This window comes from Bubalus bubalis, chromosome 3 (genome assembly GCF_019923935.1).
Source record: "Bubalus bubalis isolate 160015118507 breed Murrah chromosome 3, NDDB_SH_1, whole genome shotgun sequence".
In the NCBI taxonomy this organism is placed as follows: Eukaryota; Metazoa; Chordata; class Mammalia; order Artiodactyla; family Bovidae; genus Bubalus; species Bubalus bubalis.
Window position 1 is genome coordinate 129,478,823 of NC_059159.1, and position 20,249 is coordinate 129,499,071.

The window sequence follows — 20,249 nt, forward strand, 5'->3', positions numbered from 1 at the left end:
AAAATTAATTCTTGAGATTGAATTGACTAAAAGGACAGTGAATAAAAACTGGTAGCTGTACATCACAAAGTCTCTGGGAAGAAAATAAAAATAGAGACCCTGTCTCAAAAGTGATATTAAAGGTCAGATAGACTGAACGTGTTGACCTTGTCCCTGATGATGAGAATTACAACAATTTTTTCTAAGGGACAATATTTTTTTTCCTAAGTGGCAAAAACAATAAGCCACACCCTCTCCCCCTTTTTTAAAAGACAAAAGAAATGTTGTCCAAGGACTAGAGAGGGGATGAAGGACTGGGAGGGAAAAAAAAAATGGAAGAGTTGGTATAAAGTCACCTGAAGGAAAGAGAACTAGACACAGATCACTTGGACAAACAGGCGTGCGGGCAGAAAAGGTGGAGAAAGATGAGTGAACATGGGCTGAGCCTGTTTCTGGAGGCAGAGTCCAGAACAGTTTGCTTGGGGGCTGGTGCTGTGGCTGGCCAAGGTGGGATGCAAGGGGCTGGTAGTGACCCATACCATTGCCTGTAAATCCCTAGCCTGGCCAGTGTGCCCAGATCACTTGATTACTGTGACTATGGTATCAAGAGTCTCTGTTAAAATAGAAATTTCTTAGATGTCTATGAAGAATATAATATGAAGTAACGTGTCAAATAGAGTTAGCCCCTTTTTTTTGTAGCCTGAGGAACATTTTGGAAAGGGGAGGGCAGGATGTCAAAGAGATGCAGAGATGGGACATTATCTGAGTGGTTGAAAACATTAAACCTGGAGTAGAAGGGGGCCTTTGACATTTAGGGACAAGAATTCTGAGAATAAATTTTACCTACTTCATTGTCTTACCTAGAGTAGGATTAGAATAGGCTTCCATTCATTCATATACTTCATTTATCATTATGTGCCCAGCTGGAACTGTATGGCAGACTTATATGTGATTTGGTGGTTAAGACAATGTATGATTCCAGCAATGGGCTACAGAGAAAGGTCAGAAACACTTCTGAGAAAGGCAGAGAATAAATTAGAGCAAGTGCATTTGTTCCTTGTTTGTTGGTGAGTCAAGGAGCGTTAGCAGTGTCTTGGATCTTTGGGGAAAGGTCTGTTGGTACAGTCAGCAATGACCAGAAGCAGTGGGGCTAAAGGAGGTTTAAGTCAAGATGGGATGTAGCAGGTTGAACAGTGTCCCCAATTCCTCCCCAAATTCATGTCCACCTGGAACCACAGAATGCAACCTTATTTGGAAAGGGCATCTTTTCAGATGCGATTAGTTAAAATGAGATTATACTAGATTAGAGAGTATGTGTGTGCTCGATCATGTCTGACTCTGCAGCCCCATAGACTGTAGCATGCCAGGCTCCTCTGTCCATGGAATTTTCCAGGCAAAGAATACTGGAGTTGGCTGCCATTCCCTACTCCAGGGGACCTTCCCAACCCAGGGATTGAACCTCTTCTCTTGAGTCTCCTGCATTGGCAGGTTGATTCTTTACCACTAACACCACCTGTTGTTGTTGTTCAGTCACTAAGTCATGTCCAGCTCTGCAATCCCATGGACTGCAGCTCACCAGGCTTCCCTGTTCTTCTCTATCTCATGGAGTTTGCTCAAACTTATGTCCATTGAGTCAGTGATGCTGTCCAACCATCTCATGCTCTGTCACCCTTCTCCTCCTGCCCTCAATCTTTCCTAGCACCAGGGTATTTTCCATTGAGTTGGCTCTGCACATTAGGTGGCCAAACTATTGGAGTTTCAGCATCAGTGCTTCCAATGAATATTCAGGGTTGGTTTCCTTTAGGATTAACTGGTTTGATCTCCTTGCTATCAAAAGGACTCTGAAGAGTCTTTTCCAACACCACAACTTGAAAGCATCGATTCTTTGGTGTTCAGCCTTCTTTATGGTTCAACTCTTACATCTCACATGACTACTGGAAAAACCATAGTTTTGACTATAGCTTTGTCAGCAAAGTGATGTCTCTGCTTTTTAATATGCTGTCTAGGTTTTTTTTTTATAGCTTTCTTTCCAAGGGACAGTCACCACCTGGGTGAGTTATAAATTCAATGACAGGTATCTTTATGAGAAGGAGGAGAGGAAGATTCAGACACAGGGATGTAGAGAAGACAGGGAATAAAGCTACACGACAACAGAGGCAGAGATTGGAGTAATGCATCTCAAAACCAAGGAATGTGAAGAGTTGCTGGCAGCCACCAGAAGCTGAGAGGCAGGACAGTTTCTCCCTCAAAGCCTCCAGAAAGAACCAACCCTGCTGACATCTTGATCTTGGAATTCCAGCCTATAGAACTCTGACAGAATAAATGTCTGCTTTTTAAAAATATTGGTATTTATTTTTGGTGGTGCTGAGTCTTCATTGCTGTGGGAGTTTTTATCTAGTTGCAGTGAGTAGGGATGTTCTTCATTGCAGTGCAAGGGCTTTTCATGTTGGTGGCTTCTCTTGCTGTGGAGCATGGGCTCTAGAGCCTGAGGGTTTCAGTAGTTGCAGCATGTGGGTTCAGTAGTTGTGGCTCCTGGCTCTAGAGCACAGGCTCAGTATTTGTGGTGCATGGGTTTAATTGCTGCAAGGCATATGGGATCTTCTTGGCCCAAGGATCGAACCCTGTGCCTCCTGCATTGGCAGGTGGATTCTTTACCACTGAGCCACCAGGGAAGGCCCTGTTTGTTTGTTGCAGCAGCCCCAGGAAACTAATGCTTCGGGTTCTAGGGATACTCTTTCCTCCCCATGATTGACTCAGGAAGAGCAAGGAAGCAGCACAGGGCTGAATGTAAGCTTAGGACCAAGAGAACATCTGAGATGAGGGAGGGCCCGCAGCAAGTGTGGGTGGGGTAGATGCACTGACTCACACAGCATTCTTCAGCAATGGAGCAGTTGCCTATGCAGGTGCTGTCTGTCTGTGGATGCTTCAGCCAGTTGTAAAGGCCCCTGGGTCTTGGACCAATTGTACACATGATTCAACTGATTTTTGCTATCCTCCTTCTTTAAAGAGTCTCTCTCTTATTGAAAAAAAGTCTCTCTTTCCATTAACCTCCTCAGTCAGGTGCTTTTTTCTTGGTGAGAAGCATGACAATAAGCTTGCTAATGGCTCAGAACTTGCCCCAGTATGGTGTCAGATTCAGTGGGGTCTGCCCTCCCAGGAAGGCAGATTTGGGAGAGTTACCAGTTGGGTTTCACTTCTTTGGATGCAAAGGGAAATCATGAGACTATACAGCTACTGTTTGCCTAAGGTGAAGTAAGCTATGAAATAAATCCCTCCTATTCTTAGAAACTCCTCAGGAGTTCTAGGGCTTAGGATGGTTCAGAGGTAGAGATGGCTATCGAAGGAAAAGTCTGGTCACCAGGTTAATGATGGGTGGTTTAAAGCCCCATGGAGACTGCTGTAGATTTTTTTGAGAAGATTCTCTCTACGGAGAACATGAGCCTCTTTGCATTTGAGTCTAAGCCAACCTATACTAGAGCAGAGAGCGCTTATAAAGGCACAACATAGCAAGTATGAGACATTTAAGTAATCAAAGGGCACTGGAAAAGCCTATTCAAACTTAAGTGACTTTGAATGCAATACCCTGATTATCTACTAGAGGGAATTATACGAAGTAAATGGTGAGACATATAGGGGAGTTTGGAATGGGGAATCATCAGAAAGCCCCATTAAGCCTGAGAGGGCTTATTAGAAATGTTACTCAATGCGTGGATTCAAAGATATGTTTAGAGAGGCTTCTTTGGCTGTCTTTCTGAGTCTTTACTTGAGCCCTGGAGGTGGGGAGGATTTCATAGCAGGATAGAGTTGTATTTGCTAATTCTTGAGGATTAGTAGACAGAGAATGAGATCTCAATCAGGGCCTGTTGTGGTTATGGGGACCCAATTTGGGTTTGATTACCTTTTACAGTACCTTTTAAGATTCAGGATTCTATCTGATTTGAAAAATATATATTCAATGTATACTCTAGGGCCAGCAATAGGCTTAATGTGTTACACTCAAGACACAGTTTGGGGAGGCAAAAGTTAAATGCACAAAGTGTTGCTGAGACAGCACCACCCTCAGACCTGGGTAAATGGGGGCTGTTGCCTGAAACCTGTACCTCAGGGGACCCCATGCTTTGGAGTGTTTGGGAGAAGACAGATCTGGCAGTGGGCAGAGCAGTCAAGCAGAGAACCAGAGTCCACACAGGGCCCCACATGACCCTGATGCCCATTTCTATCCATTGTAGCACCCTTTGGTCCTCTGCATCCCTCCTCCAAAGTGAATGCATGTAGGTACACACACACACACACACACACACACACACACTCACTCACACACTCACTCACACACTCACTCACACACACACACACACACACATATACAGGCTCCACTGACCCAGTCTGAAGGCAGTGCTGTTTGAACAGGGATTTTTGCACTTACATTTTACCTCTCCGAACTGTGTCCTAAATGTATGCATGTATATACACACACACAGATAGACACAAACACACACATACACACATATTCAAACTATGTTCTTGGGTTGATCAGGTGTACCAAGGAACTTATGTCATTGTTCTAGAGCTCTGTGTCTGGCTCCAAGTTTCAGGCAAGAAGTCCAAAGTCTAGATTGGTCCTGCTGGCTCCTGGAGTCTTTCTTTCACAGAACCCAGAAAGATTGGGCTGCCAGAACAGTGCTGATTTTGGGTGACCTTCATTCATGTCAGACCCAGGATGAGTTCAGTGCTCTGCCAGCAGTCCACAACCATGGACTGTGAGCCACGTGTATGGTTCTGTGAGTCATGTGTGTGGGTCTGTGTGTTGACTGCCACTCATTTATGTTCTGTTCATAGTGACACCTCCAGCCTACAGGACCTGAGGGCAGTGGGATGTGATAGCAGTGGAGAATGCCTTCAGTCTGAGTTTCCCTTCAGTCTGAGTTAGAAGACAAAACTAGAGACATTTTTCTTAAAATTTCTTATCCTAACAGAATGTGTCCAGACATAGAGGTAAGTGAGAAAATGGGAGCTTGGCTGCAGCCATAAGTAGAGATGATTCCTATAGGGGATGTTTGTTCTGGCAGGTGATTTATAGAAGATGAAGTTATAAGACACAGCTTTGAACCAATCAAGTTAGCTTTTAAGACCCTGGAGCACAAGAACTAGGGCCACCAGATACAGTACTAAGTTTTAAGAGAGGAAGTGTGGTCTTTGGGAAATTGAGGGAAAGCAAAGTAGTGCCCTTAACTTGGGCCAGTGTGAATTTTTTGTAGGCCATCACAAGAAGAAATCTTAAAACACATAATAAAATTAGGAGGAAGAAAAATTAGGATTAGGGTGCATAGTCCTAATGCATTTCTTGAATTAATCTCATTGCATTTTCTTAAATTAATCTCGTTGACAGAGCCATGGCCAAATTAGACATGAAGATGTCTTTAGCTTGCTGAACTTCAATCCTGGGAGACTTCAGGAGTGGAACTTTGAAACCATTTGGAGGCTATTCCAGTTACTGGAATAGAGAATGGTGGTTGGGAAGAGCAATGTCTGTGGTTCTCTCTCAGTACAAGTTGTGTCCAAAAGGGGCAGGTTTTAGGCACATAGATGTTCCTGCCACTAGTGAAACAACCTTCAGGTAAGTCTGTTTCATCATGACTTGCTCCATGCTCCATTATATCCAGGGAAGGAGCATGAGCTTTGGAACTAGTCAGATCTGGGGGCATCCACGTCCTTAGACAATCTCTCTGAACCTTAGTTTACTCATTTAGCATAATGAGAAGAATACATGGTTGTGGTTCTAGAAGGAACTGATGTATAAAGAAGTGCTTCATGATCTGTACATGTTCCTTCCATGTGCAAGTCCCTGTTCTTAGTTCTTCTCAAAATCCCTCTTCTTCTTTTTGAGGGCATGTTTCAGCTGAGGGACCAATGGAGCCCTTCTGCAGAGCCCTCTCCCTGAAGTACCGGGGTCCAGCCCCGGTGGAGTCAGGGGTTTTGAAGGGGAGACAGCTTCGGCGATCAGGATACGATAGAATTAAAGATATAAAGAATGGTTAAATAAGGATAGCTCAGTGAGAAAATTCAGTGGAGAAAAGAGGCCGAATAACTTGGTTTACGTGGAAAGCTAATAAAATTCCAAAATAAGGAATTTGCATCACCTACGTAGGCTGTAGGCATCCTCCCATTCTCCTGAAGGAGAGGAGACACTAAGGCCTCCCCGGTCAGATCTTAGAAGCCCAGGCATAATTAGTAGGCTTGACGAGCCTCCACACTCCAGGTGGGAATTCAGCCAGAAGGTGAGAGAAAGAACGACACGGGGAGACCAAGCTTCTGTGAACAAGGCCCGCACTTTATTTTCCAAAGTAGTTTTTATACCTTAAGTTGTGCATAGAGGATAATGGGGGAAGGTCAGCAGTCCTTGATCCTTATTGAAGCCAGGCTTTCAAACTTATCATATGCAAAAGTTTAGGTGATTTACATCATCTTCTGGCCAGGGGGCCTGAAGACATTTTAAGATCCTTTCTTCAGAAAACTTATTTTTCTCTAAAGGTGAAAAGTCAGGCGCCACCCTCTGAAAGCATTAGATAAAGTTGCATTCCTATAGGGCAAAGGTGTGGTGGGCTATAACAAGAAAAGAATTAACTCAAGGGTCCAAGGTTACAAGCATTAAAGCTACTACTTACATTGCTAAGTCACTTCAGTCGTTTCCGACTCTGTGCAACCCCATAGATGGCAGCCCACCAGGCTGCCCCGTCCCTGGGATTCTCCAGGCAAGAACACTGGAGTGGGCTGCCATTTCCTTCTCCAATGCATGAAAGTGAAAAGTGAAAGTGAAGTCGCTCAGTCGTGTCCGACTCTTAGCGACCCCATGGATTGCAGCCTAACAGGCTCCTCCGTCCATGGGATTTTCCAAGCAAGAGTACTGGAGTGGGGTGCCATTGCCTTCTCCGACTACTTACATTCCTATACACCAATTATATTAATCAATACACTGCCAGGGACACAGTAGGCAAGGGATATGGAAACTTAGCAGCAAACATTGGCCCAACAAGTGAAAAATCCTTCACCAATACAATTTCTAATCAATCTTTTAACTGCTCAAAGGAATCTATATTTAGATAGTTTAGAACATCTCATGCCTTTCACAGTTGGGAGGCTCTGAACAATCACATGTGGCCGGAAGAACCTATTCAGTCAGGCTAGAGGACTTCCAAAGGAGTTTGTAGGTTGAAACACTCTTGTCATGCTCAGGAACTTTATTAACTAGAGTTGTAAGTTAACTCTTTTTCAGAGAGAGGTGGTGGGGGACAGCCCCCTGTAAAGTCAGAGGTGTAGGTGATACCACAAAGCAGTAAAGTAGGCAGACTCTGGTTTTGGGGGTAGATGCTCGAGAATTTCCAGGGGGACTCCTGAGGCTCAATCCCGCCTTTGCGTATGCCGAGTCTCCTTCCTCATGACCTTTTCCACGGGCAGAGTTCCTCACGCTGACTCCCAGCACTGAAGCATGGGCATGTTCCTTCCTTTCTTCAGTTAGAAGAGTGGAGTACTTGGCCCTGAGCCCTAGCTCAGATGTGAGCTCTTTGATTTTCTCTTTCCTTAATGCTTTTGAAGATCAGGAAAATTTCCTCCTCCTTGTGAATGAAGCTCAGCTGCTAACAGAGAACACAGGAGCAAGTAGAAACCAGAGCCAATTAGAACTCGGGCTGATTTAAAGACCAGATTCCATATGGCAATTCCTGAGGAATCTCCTACAAGTTAGAGATCTAGGACTGCTGAGAGGGATGTGCAGGAAATTCCTTGGAATGTAGGTGGAAGTGAAAGGCTTCTTGGAAGTAGTTGCAAGCTGGCCATCAGCATCTGATGCCCCCAGATAACCATTCCCAGATCCTCCTGTTCTTGTGTCAGCCTCTGGACACTATTTATCACCAAAGCCCCCTGCCTCCTCTGAGTGACCAGCAGAGAAGGGAGCTTGCAGAGCACTTTGAGCTGGGCAAAAGGTCAGCCTTGTCACCCTGGAGTGAGAAAGATATTGGTTGGTAGCTTGGAAGAGGGGCCTTTTGCTCCTTTGGGATCTTGTATATTATCTCTTCCCACATATGAGAGATTTGTGATTCTATGTGACCAAAGGGTCAGTATTGAGGTTAGATTTTGCACTCCTTGCAAGTGCACACTTTCTAGAGAGCTTGATCTCTGAGGGCTTCCCTTAGCTTCTGGCATCTAGAAAAACTCATCTGTGTTGAACCTGAACTTGGACTTGTGATGAGAGTTCTTTTGATTTATGCATTCACAGGCAAAATATATTATCACTCTGTGAAATAATCATAAACTGTTAGAATTATATAATATAATAAAAAACATACATTTTCCTGCAGTTTCTACATTTTTTTATCCTTTGAAAGTACCAGCGTCTTCTAACTGTGAATTGGAAATGTCATATAATAAAGAAATAAACATACATGCTATGTGTAAGCCACTTCAGTGTATTAACTATAGAGTCCCTTGGACTGCAAGGAGATCCAACCAGTCCATTCTGAAGGAGATCAGCCCTGGGATTTCTTTGGAAGGAATGATGCTAAAGCTGAAACTCCAGTACTTTGGCCACCTCATAGGAAGAGTTGACTCATTGGAAAAGACTCTGATGCTGGGAGGGATTGGGGGCAGGAGGAGAAGGGGATGACAGATGAGATGGCTAGATGGCATCACTGACTCGATGGACGTGAGTCTGAGTGAACTCCGGGAGTTGGTGATGGACACGGAGGCCTGGTGTGCTGCGAATCATGGGATTGCAAAGAGTCAGACACGACTGAGCGACTGAACTAAACTGAACTGAAATACACAGTGGGCTTCCCAGGTGGCACTAGTGGTAAAGAACCTGCCTGCCAAGGCTGGAGATGTAAGAGACTAAGTGTCAAACTTTGGGTCGGGAAGATCCCTTGGAGGAGAGCACAGCAACCCCACAACCGACTCCAGTATTTTTGCATGGAGAATCCCATGGACAGAGGAGCCTGGTGGTCTGCAGTCCATAGGGTCACAGAGAGTCAGACATGATTGAAGCAACTGAGCACAGCACAGCACAAATACATGGTAGAGACAGGGATCAAATTAGAAATATGTGTATCTATGATTTAAGGACATATCTATACAACTCTATTTTCAAACTGTGTGCAAAGTAGAAGCACTCTGTTCTCTTCCTTCTTCCTAGCCAGTGTATAAAATTAAGCAGAGCCCCAACTAGAGGACCTAGTGTAGATTCTGACATTGTGATGCTTTTTCCTGTCCCCTTGCATGAACTCTGGTGTAGGTGCATGGGGCAGTCCACGCCGCATGTGTGGGTGGATTGGGTTAGTTCCCCAGAGTCTCATTTCCCAGTGCGCAGTGCTACTAATCAGCCTGTAGAGCTATGGAGGTCAAGGAGAGGGCAGCGCTCTGGGGAAGGTGAATGAGAAGCACAGATGTTGGTGGAGAGGGGAGCCTATAGCAGGCTTACTGCTGTTTCCAACTATTTCCTACAGAGCTTTGCTAAAACAAAGTGGCACAGAGGAGGAGGAGCAGGGGTCATAGAAGTTGCCTCTTATTGGTCAATCCATGTGATTGGAAATACAGGGAGTCCCCATCCCCTCAAATTATACTCTTTCTTCCTGACAAATTACTACTGTTTTTTTTCCACTGATAGTCTATCTAAGTGCTTCTTCATTTGTTTTGAGACTGTAAAGGAAAAAAAAAATCTTTAGAAAAGTTCAATAACTTCATAGGAACAAAGCAATATATGAAAAGACTTTCAAATTGTGCCTGTAAAATATTTCTTTGCTTTGCTACTTATCCTTTTCACTTTGTGATCCCAAAAAAGTATCAGCAATCGTTTCCTGGGTTTGGACATTTTCTACTCTCTTCTAGGGAAGATTCTGTACATGTTTTCATTATATATGTAAGGTTCTTTGTTCTTTATTGGATGTATGTACTTTTTTTGAAAATAGAATCACTCTAATGCACTGTATGTGGCAGTGGAAATTGGCACAAACCATCTTGTAAAGCAGTTTAACTGAGTGTATCAAGAGTCTTAAAATGTTGATCAGTACCTTTTAAACTAACAATTCTACTTCGTAGCTTTTACAGTAAAGAAATACTCTAAAACAGTGGTCCCCAACATTTTTGGTACCAGGGACCAGATTCGTGGAAAACAATTTCTCTACAGACTGGGAGGCAGGCATGGTTTTAGGATGATGCAAACACATTACATTTATTGTGCACTTTCTTTCAGATCTAATGCCGTCACTGATCTGACAGGGGGTTCTGGTGCACGGTCTGGCTGTTGGGGACCCCTGATCTAAAGCAACAGTGTTTCATATATATTTTAAAACTGTAAACAACCTAAATCCTAATCCGTTGAACAGAATGTTATATAGCCATTCAAATGATATTTATGAAGACTAGAACAGAAAAACATGAAAAACATATGACATAATTTAAATGACAAGAGAAAGATGTACAGTTACATGTCTTATATGTATATGACTATGTACAAATATGTGAATTAAAAAGAAATGGGAAGAGACCATATGAGTTGGTAATTAGGTTTAAATGGTGGTGTAATATATGGCTTCTATATTTTTTATTCTTTCTATTTTTTTATTTTCTTTCCCCAAAAGCTTTTTAATGAGCATGGCTACTTTCAATTAAAACAAACAAACAGATACACATAGTATTCATATGTTTCTTAGTTTGGGGCTACATCTTCATAGGCTCATAACAAGCACAGACCTTGGAGTGTAGATACAACTGTGCTTATATAACAGGATGGTATGGCATGCCAGAAAGAGCATTGGTTTGAAATTAAAGAGATGACCCAAGTCCTGGCTTTATAACTGGTGTTTTGACATTAGACAAGTCATTTATTACCTCTGACCTGCCCTATACTATTTATAAAATGAACATGTTGCTGTAGAAGTCTCTAGGCTTCTAGGAGCACTCTTTTGTGATGTGAAAACTAAATGTATAGAGATTTGAGATAAAAACTACAGTAGAACATAAAGAAGCAGTGGATCTTTTTCAAATCCAGTGATTTGGGTACTACTTGGTGTAAAGAATGCCATGTTTTTTTCCTTCTGAGCTTACTTTGTCATTTGATGACATATTTTCCATGGCAATTAAAAGCATCACTCTTGCATACAAACTTAAAAAAAAAAAGAAGCCTGGAAAGTTGCAAAAATTTCAGTCTTAGTATGCCAACAAGTTGACTTTAGCTTCCAGACTGGATATTAGATACCAAACAGACATTAGATAACAGTATTTTACAGATTAGGAAATAGCTTCAGAGAAAGGAAGTGGTTTAATTCAGCCACATGGGTAGAGAGGAAACAGGATGGGTTTCAAACTCGGTTTCTTGTCTCTCAGGTCAGTGTGTTCTCTCTTGTGGTTATGGTTGTTTACAACAAAATCAGATTAAACTCAATTCATGACTGTTAAAAATACTAGTAATTAGAATAACCATGATGCTGGGAAAGATTGAAGGCAAAAGAAGAAAGTGGTGGCAGAGGATGAGATGGTTAGATAGCATCACCAACTCAATGGACATGAGTTTGAGCAAACTCCAGGAGATAGTGAAGGACAGAGAAGCCTGGTATGCTGCAGTCTATAGGGTCACATAGAGTCGAACACGACTGAGCAACTAACACACACAGGTACATATTAATATATATTTATATATATATATATTTCAAATTCTTTTCTCTTATAGATTTTTACAAAATATTGAGTATAATTCCCTAGGCTATACAGTAGGTCCTTGCTTGTTATCTATTTTGTCTATAGTAGTGTGTATTTGTTAATCCCAAACTCCTAATTTATCCCTCCTGATGCTGGGAAAGAATGAAGGTAGGAGGAGAAGGGGATGACAGAGGATGAGATGGTTGGATGGCATCACCAACTCAGTGGACATGAATTTGAGCAAACTCTGGGAGACAGTGAAGGACAGGGAAGCCTGACATGTTGCACTCCATGGGGCCTCAAAGAGTCGGACACGACTGAGCAACTGAACAATAACCTCTTTCCCCACTGGTAACCATACATTTGTTTTCTGTGTCAATGGGTCTATTTCTTTTCTTTTCTTTTTTTTTTAATAAGTTCATTAGTATTAATATCATTTTTTATATCACTTATATGTGGAATCCAAACAAATATTTTTTGTGTATCCCATAGGGCTAGGAATACGGGATGAGCTTGGTCCATACACTCATGGAGTTGATGTTCTCTACCCGACCATGCTAACTGAAGGTGCTCCTGAACCTTAACCCAGGGAAGTCCATGTTATGCATGAAGCAACAAGAGGGCAATAAACAAGGACACATCATCACCTGCTGCTTGGTATTTGTAACTCCATATGCTACAGGACTCCAAAGAAAGCAAAGTCAAAATAGGGCAAAACAATTCAAATCTAGGCTGAGCTCAGGAAGGAGACCGAGAGTTCCATGGAAACATGAGCAAATCAGAGCTGAACTTCCAAAGAGAACAGGAGAAAGGCAAAGGGACATTTATATTTGTTAAACACTGATGATGCACATGAATCTTGCTGGGTACTTGTTTTCTAGTGGAGACAGTGCAATGTTTTCTAGAATTAGGTATTATTATCCTAATTTTGTAGACAGGGAAGCCAAAACTCAGCAGGAATATGTAGATGCTGAAATAAACAAACAAACAAAACCCTGGCATATCCTCTCCTTCTTTAACAGAGCAATTCAGGTTTAGCCATGAGACTACTGGGTAAATATCCTATCTCTATGAGCAATGGGCAGCGGGAATCATGGCACCGAGAGAGGGTGTGGGTGAGGTACCAGAAAAAAGACTTGCCCTCAGCATCCTCCTGCTCCAGACTCCCTCAGGCTCTCAGTCCTACAAACAGCAGACTTCTCTCTACCACCCCACCTCAAAAATATATGTTTTATGTTGTCTTTAATAGAGGACTCATATCGTATTGATCCCAGCCCTGCAGCATGCAGACTCAGATGAGAGAAAAAAATCAATTTGGATCCCACAGTGCATTGCTGTTTTCCAAGTTTACTGGATTATCTCTTTCTCTCTCTCTCTGTCTTTTCAATGGTGAAAGGACTGCCCTGTGTTCTAACTTTGAACAATGGCCATGTGGCCACAGCAGCCCTTCCTACAGTAGGGAGCTGTGTTATTCAACAAAGAAATCAGGTGTGACTCCTCTCCTAGATCAGATGGCTTAGGGAGTATACAGTCGACCATACCCAACGCAGTTATGTCAGAGGCCAGGAGGTAGTAATTGATGCTGATGATCTACCTTCTGTGTTAACTCTCATCTGCTTTGACTGCTTCTTCCAAACACCACAGCCAAGTATTTCCTGCCATAATCAATTCAGAAAGAATTCCTTGAGCCCTCAGTTTTTTATCACTGCACACAATTCAATACATAGAGCTATAAGATAAGGCCCTAGCTTTCAAGAAGTCACACATGAAATAATTAAAAATTACTCTGAGATTGCCATAAATTATCCTCTGCGAAATAGGGTGGTATTGTCAAATTTTCTAAGATATAGGAAAAGAAATAGATCAGGAAGAGATAGAATAGAGAATAGACTGGTTGAGCTTGCATTAACAGATGAGTAGCATTTGGAGAGAGCATGGGAAGAAGTGATGTGTCAGTATCTAGATTTCTTCTCTACCCAACTCAGGGTTTCCATTGACAAATACCTCCTATTCAGCTTCAACTCCCGTTATGCGTTCCATACACTGAGTTATATTCAGCCATTTACTCAGCACCTGGTGTGTGTCAGGTCTGTGATTTGCACCATGGATACAGAAATGAATAAGACACAATCTCTGATCTAAGGAGATGTGGTACCATTATCTAAAGGGGATAATAATTCACTGTGCTGTAGTTATTTGTGTCTGAGCATTAAGTCCTATAATTGGTGAATAGATGAAGTTCAAAAGGGGCACAAATGAATGCCTATTTCTGTAGAATAAGCAGAGGTGAATCAGCAAAAACTACAGAAAGGAGTTGACATTTGAACTGGGACTGGAAAGATTCACAAGCATTCCCATGGGGAAACAAGAATTCCTAGCAGAGGAACCAGACCAAGCAAAAGAACAGAGGTGTGAAAATGCTTTGTAGGACATTGGAGGTGGAGAGAAGTAGATTAAAATCACATTTAGGAGATAAATCAATGAATTTGAAAGATTCACTGGTTATGAGAGTCATCACATTTACTGTTGGTATCTTGCCAGATCCCCTTTACCTGGCAGGTGGATCCTTCCCCCAGTTGCTGTAAGCTTTGGTTGTTAATCCATCACAATGATCCTTTTCTGTGGAGCAGGGACTGTTGGAACAAGAGGCATCTCATCTAGGGGCTTACATACCCCTTGCCCCATTGGCAGCTTGTGGCCAACGACTGACTGACATGACGATACAGAAGGTGGCCTCCTGGCCTCAAGGTGGATCAGCATTTTGGTGCTCACTGTCCTGCTGAATTCCCTGGGGGACCAGGGTGAATGAAGCTGGTCTCCAGTTGAAACCATGCCTTTGCTTATCTTCTTCCCCTGTTCTGTCTTGCTTTTTTCACTCCCCTTCTCCTGAGAGTAGAGACTTTCTAAGTCATTACAAGAGATGCACCCCCACCCCAGGCTGTTTCTAGGAAACTCAGAAAGGATAGGGTATGAAAGAGACAGGGTATGGAAAAGAGGGAGGTTAGTATGAGTCCCAGGTTTTATTTTGGGTAAGTGGTGGCTGGAGTAGCAAAGCTGAGTGAAGGAGTATTAGAGGAAGATTAAGCAGTGAAAGGAGATGCGTTCAATTTCGTTCATGTGAGAAGCAAACGAAATACGCAGGAGGCAGTTGGATAGCTATGTGTCTGCACCGCGCGCGAGAGAGTTCTAGGCACTGTTACCAATTGACTACATGCCAAATGAAACGATGAGGTTGCCTAGCAAGATGGGGAGTGGGGAGCAAAGGACATAGAATGAACTCTGAAGACTGTGGATATTATACACTGAACAAAAAAAAAAAGAGAGAGAGGTTGCAAAGGATGCTTGCTCTTTTCTTCTTCTTTATTAGTTCAACCTCCAGTGAAGTTCTGTTTATGTATCCTGTCATTAGTCTATTAGTATAAACACTTTCAAATTGTGACTATGTGTGTGTGTGTGTATGTAGTATATAGAGAAAAATGTTCAATGAAATAAAGTTTATCCTCACTACTAATTGCATATGATGTGTGATATTTTAAAACATGTTTATTGAGGTATGATTGATACACAAGGAACTGAACATATTTAATGTGTACAAATTGATGAGTTTGGACATGTGAAAACATCTGTGATACCATCACCACAATCAAGCTAATAGATATCACACCTCCAAGAGTTTCTCTGTGTCCCATTATTTTCTTGTTGCTTTGTGAAGTGTGTTGAAAGTGAAAGTGCTAGTCACTCAGTCATGTCCAGCTCTTTTGTGACCCCATGGACTGTAGCCCACCAGGCTCCTCTGTCCATGGAATTCTCCAGGAAAGATTACTGGAGTGAGTAGCCATTCCCTTCTCCAGGGTGTCTTCCCAAACCTGGGTCTTCTGCTTTGAAGGCAGACTTTTTACAGTCTGAGCTTGGTAGGAAACATGTAATATGATATCTACTCTCTTAACAAATTTGGAAGCGTATGGTACAGTATTGTTAACTATAGGCACTGTGCTGTACAGTAGATCTCTAGGACTTACTGATCTAGCATAACTAAAACTTTATACCCATTAAATAACAACTCCCCATTTCTCCTACCCCCTAGCCCTTGGGAACCACATCATATTCTCTGCTCTGTGAGCACATACTAGAATCATGTAGTATTTGTACTTCTGTGTGATTGCCTTATTTTACTTAGCATAATATCTTCCAGGTTAACCCATGTTCTTGCAAATGGCAGGATTTTCTTAATATTTAAGGCTGAATAACATTCTATTACATGTGTCAATTCAGTTCAGTTCAGTCGCTCAGTCGTGTCTGACTCTTTGCGACCCCATGAATCGCAGCACGCCAGGCCTCCCTGTCCATCACCAACTCCCGGAGTTCACTCAGACTCATGTCCATCGAGTCAGTGATGCCATCCAACCACCTCGTCCTCTGTCGTCCCCTTCTCCTCCTGCCCCCAATCCCTCCCAGCATCAGAGTCTTTTCCAATGAGTCAACTCTTCGCATGAGGTGGCCAAAGTACTGGAGTTTCAGCTTTAGCATCATTCCTTCCAAAGAACACCCAGGGCTGATCTCCTTCAGAATGGACTGGTTGGATCTCCTTGCAGTCCAAGGGACTCTCAAGAGTCTTCTCCAACACCACAGTTCAAAAGCATCAATTCTTCGGCCCCTTCTATTCTATTCTGAATGATACTGATGAACAATCTACTAAATTGGATTTCAAAAAAAGATCTTCACAATCCAGATAATCATGATGGTATGATCACCAACCTAGAGCCAGACATCCTGGAATGCAAAGTCAAGGGGGCCTTAGGAGGCATCACTATGAACAAAGCTAGTGGAGGTGACGGAATTCAAGTTGAACTATTTCAAATCCTAAAAGATGATGCCACAAAAGTGCTGCACTCAATATGCCAGAAATTTTGGAAAACTCAGCAACGGCCACAGGACTTAAAAAGATCAATTTTCATTCTAATCCCAAAGAAAGGCAATGCCAAAGAATGTTCAAACTACCCCACAGTTGCACTGATCTCACACACTAGTAAAGTAATGCTCAAAATTCTCCAAGCCAGTCTTCAACAGTGGATTTAGGAAAAGCAGAGGTACCAGGGATCAAATTGTCAACATCTGTTGGATCATCAAAAAACAAGAGAGTTCCAGAAAAACATTTACTTCTGCTTTAATGACTATACCAATGCATTTGACTGTGTGGACCACATCAAACTGGAAAATTCTGAAAGAGATGGGAATACCAGACCACCTGACCTGCCTCTTGAGAAATCTGTGTGCAGGTCAGGAAGCAACAATTAGAACTGGACATGGAACAACAGACTGGTTCCAAATTGGGAAAGGAGTACATCAAGGCCGTATATTGACACCCTGCTTATATAACTTGTATGCAGAGTACATCATGAGAAACGTTGGGCTGGATGAAGCACAAGCTGGAATCAAGATTGCCAGGAGAAATATCAATAACCTCAGATATGCAGATGATACCACTCTTATGGCAGAAAGTGAAGAAGAACTAAAGAGCCTCTTGATGAAAGTGAAAGAGGAGAGTGAAAAAGTTGGCTTAAAGCTCAACATGCAGAAAACAAAGATCATGGCATCTGGTCCCATCACTCCATGGCAAATAGAGGGGAAACAGTGTCAGACTTTATTTTTTTGGGCTCCAAAATCAATGCAGATGGTAACCGCAGCCATGAAATCAAAAGACACTTGCCCCTTGGAAGGAAAGTTATGACCAACCTAGACAGCATATTAAAAAGCAGAGACATGACTTTGCCAACAAAGGTCCATCTAGTCAAGGCTATGGTTTTTCCAGTGGTCATGTATGGATGTGAGAGTTGGACTATAAAGAAAGCTGAGCACCGAAGAATTGATGCTTTTGAACTGTGGTGTTGGAGAAGACTCTTGAGAGTCCCTTGGCCTGCAAGGAGATTCAACCAGTCCATCCTAAAGGAAATCAGTTCTGAATATTCATTGGAATTCATTGAATATTTACTGATGCTAAAGCTGAAACTCCAATACTTTGGCCACCTAATGTGAAGAACGGACTCATTTGAAAAGACCCTGATGCTGGGATGGATTGAGGGCAGCAGGAGAAGGAGATGACAGGATGAGATGTTCAGATGGCATCACCGACTCAATGGACATGAGTTTGAGTACACTCTGGAATTTGGTGATGGACAGGGAGGCCTGGTGTGCTGTAGTCCATGCGGTCGCAGTCGAACACGACTGAGTGACTGAACTGACTGACTGAAGCCATTGATTGATAATGACTCCAGTTAAAAAACATTTCAAATGGTAACCTGTAAGCTAAAAAAAAAAAAAAAGATGCATTAGTTTTTTTCTCCCCTGTTAATGTAAAAAATGTAAGTATGTCTCTTGACTCCTGACTTAGAAATTAGTACATTTTACTTCTATTTTCTATTTCCCCATTTTGTTATCATAGTCTGATATTTTATTCTTGTATTGTTACTATAAAATTTATATTTTGAATTTTATATCTGCTGTTAAAGTTATCTTTGACAGTTTTAATAAATATAATAGTATATTAACAACATACCCAATTCTGTGATATATATGTGTGTATATATATACATCTATGTTAGCATGTATGTACAGAAAAGATCAGAAAGCTTTATGTTAAAAGATTTATGTTAATTATCTCAGAGGAAGATGAAAGAGGAGAGTGAAAAAGTTGGCTTAAAGCTCAACATTCAGAAAACTAACATCATGGCATCCGGTTCCATCACTTCATGGCAAATAGATGGGGAAACAGTGGAAACAGTGCCTGACTTTATTTTTCTGGGCTCCAAAATCACTGCAGATGGTGATTGCAGCAATGAAATTAAAAGACGCTTGCTCCTTGAAAGGAAAGTTATGACCAACCTAGATAGCATATTGAAAAGCAGAGACATTACTTTGTCAACAAAGGTCCATCTAGTACAGGCTATGGTTTTCCCAGTGGTCATATATCGATGTGAAAGTTGGACTATAAAGAAAGCTGAGCGCGGAAAAATCGATGCTTTTGAGCTGTGGTGTTGGAGAAGACTCTTGAGAGTCCCTTGGACTGCAAGGACATCCAACTAGTCCATCCTAAAGGAAATCAGTCCTGAATATTCATTGGAAGGATTGATGCTGAATCGGAAACTCCAATACTTTGGCTACCTGATGTGAAGAGGTGACTCATTTGAAAAGACCCTGATGCTGGGAGAGATTGAGGGCAGGAGGAGAAGGGGACGACAGAGGATGAGATGGTTGGATGGCATCACCGACTCAATGGACATGGGTTTGGGTGAACTCTGGGAGTTGGTGATGGATAGGGAGGCCTGGCGTGCTGTGGTTCATGGGGTCGCAAAGAGTCAGACACGACTGAGCAACTGAACCGAACTTGTATTTCAGGTTTGTTTTTTTTTCCTTTGTGCTATTCTACCATTTTTACTTGTTGAATGAAGAAGCAGTGATATTTCTAACAAGTAATAAAGTAATAAGAAAAAAATTAAGAGAGTTTGTTTATAATGTTCTTGATTTATAAGACAAATATCATATATTGATGCATATATAAGGAATCTAGAAAGAGGGTACCAATGATTTTACAAAGGAGACAAAGACATAAAGAACAGAATTTTGGACTCTTTGGGAGAAGGAGAGGGTAGGATGATTTGAAAGACTAGCATTAAAACATGTATATTACCATATGCAAAATAGATAGCCAGCAGGAGTTTGATGTATGATGCAAGGAACTTAAAGCCAGTAATCTGTGACTACCTGGAGGTTTGAGATGGGGAGCAAGGTGGGAGATGGTCCGGAAGGGAGGAGACACATATGTAATTATAGCTGATGTATTCATGTTGATGTATGGCAAGAACCATCACAAAATTGTAAATTATCCTCCAATTAAAATAAAATTTAAAAATTTATAGTTACAACTACACTTTATCTGATTATATGCTTCATATTTTTAAATTTGAAAAAAATTTCATTTCTAGGAATTAGCATCCCCATTTCTCTGGCTTTTAGTTAAAATTTAAGTTTCCATGTTTTGTTTTGTTTTTTTTATTATTATGGACTTTATTTTTGCCTGTTTTAGGCACATTGAATCTTTGACAGCAGACTCGAGGACATCCTAAGAGAGTCCGTGCCAGTGACTGTAGCAGTGTTTTCCACAGGGTGACTCTTCAGGCACCTGCAAGTTCATGGGCCTGATTCCGGAACTATGGATTCAAAATTTCTGGGTGTGATGCCCAGAAATCTTTACTGGAAGGGCTTTACTAGCCCTTCCCCTTTCTCTTATGGCTCAGGTGGTACAGAATCCACCCTCAATATGGGAGACCTGGATTTTATCCCTGGGTTGGGAAGAGCCCCTGGAGGAGAGCATGGCAATGTACTTCAGTATTCTTGCCTGGAGAATCCCATGGACAGTGGGATGCAATTCATGGGGTCACAAAGAGTTGGACACGACTGAAGCGACTGAGCACGCAAACATGTGCATCTGCTTTCAATTATTAATGGTTACCATTGGGATAAGTTTTCTCAGCTCAGATGCCATCTCCTTAGAAGGTCTTCCTGGCCTCTCTATTCAAAATATCCTATACCCC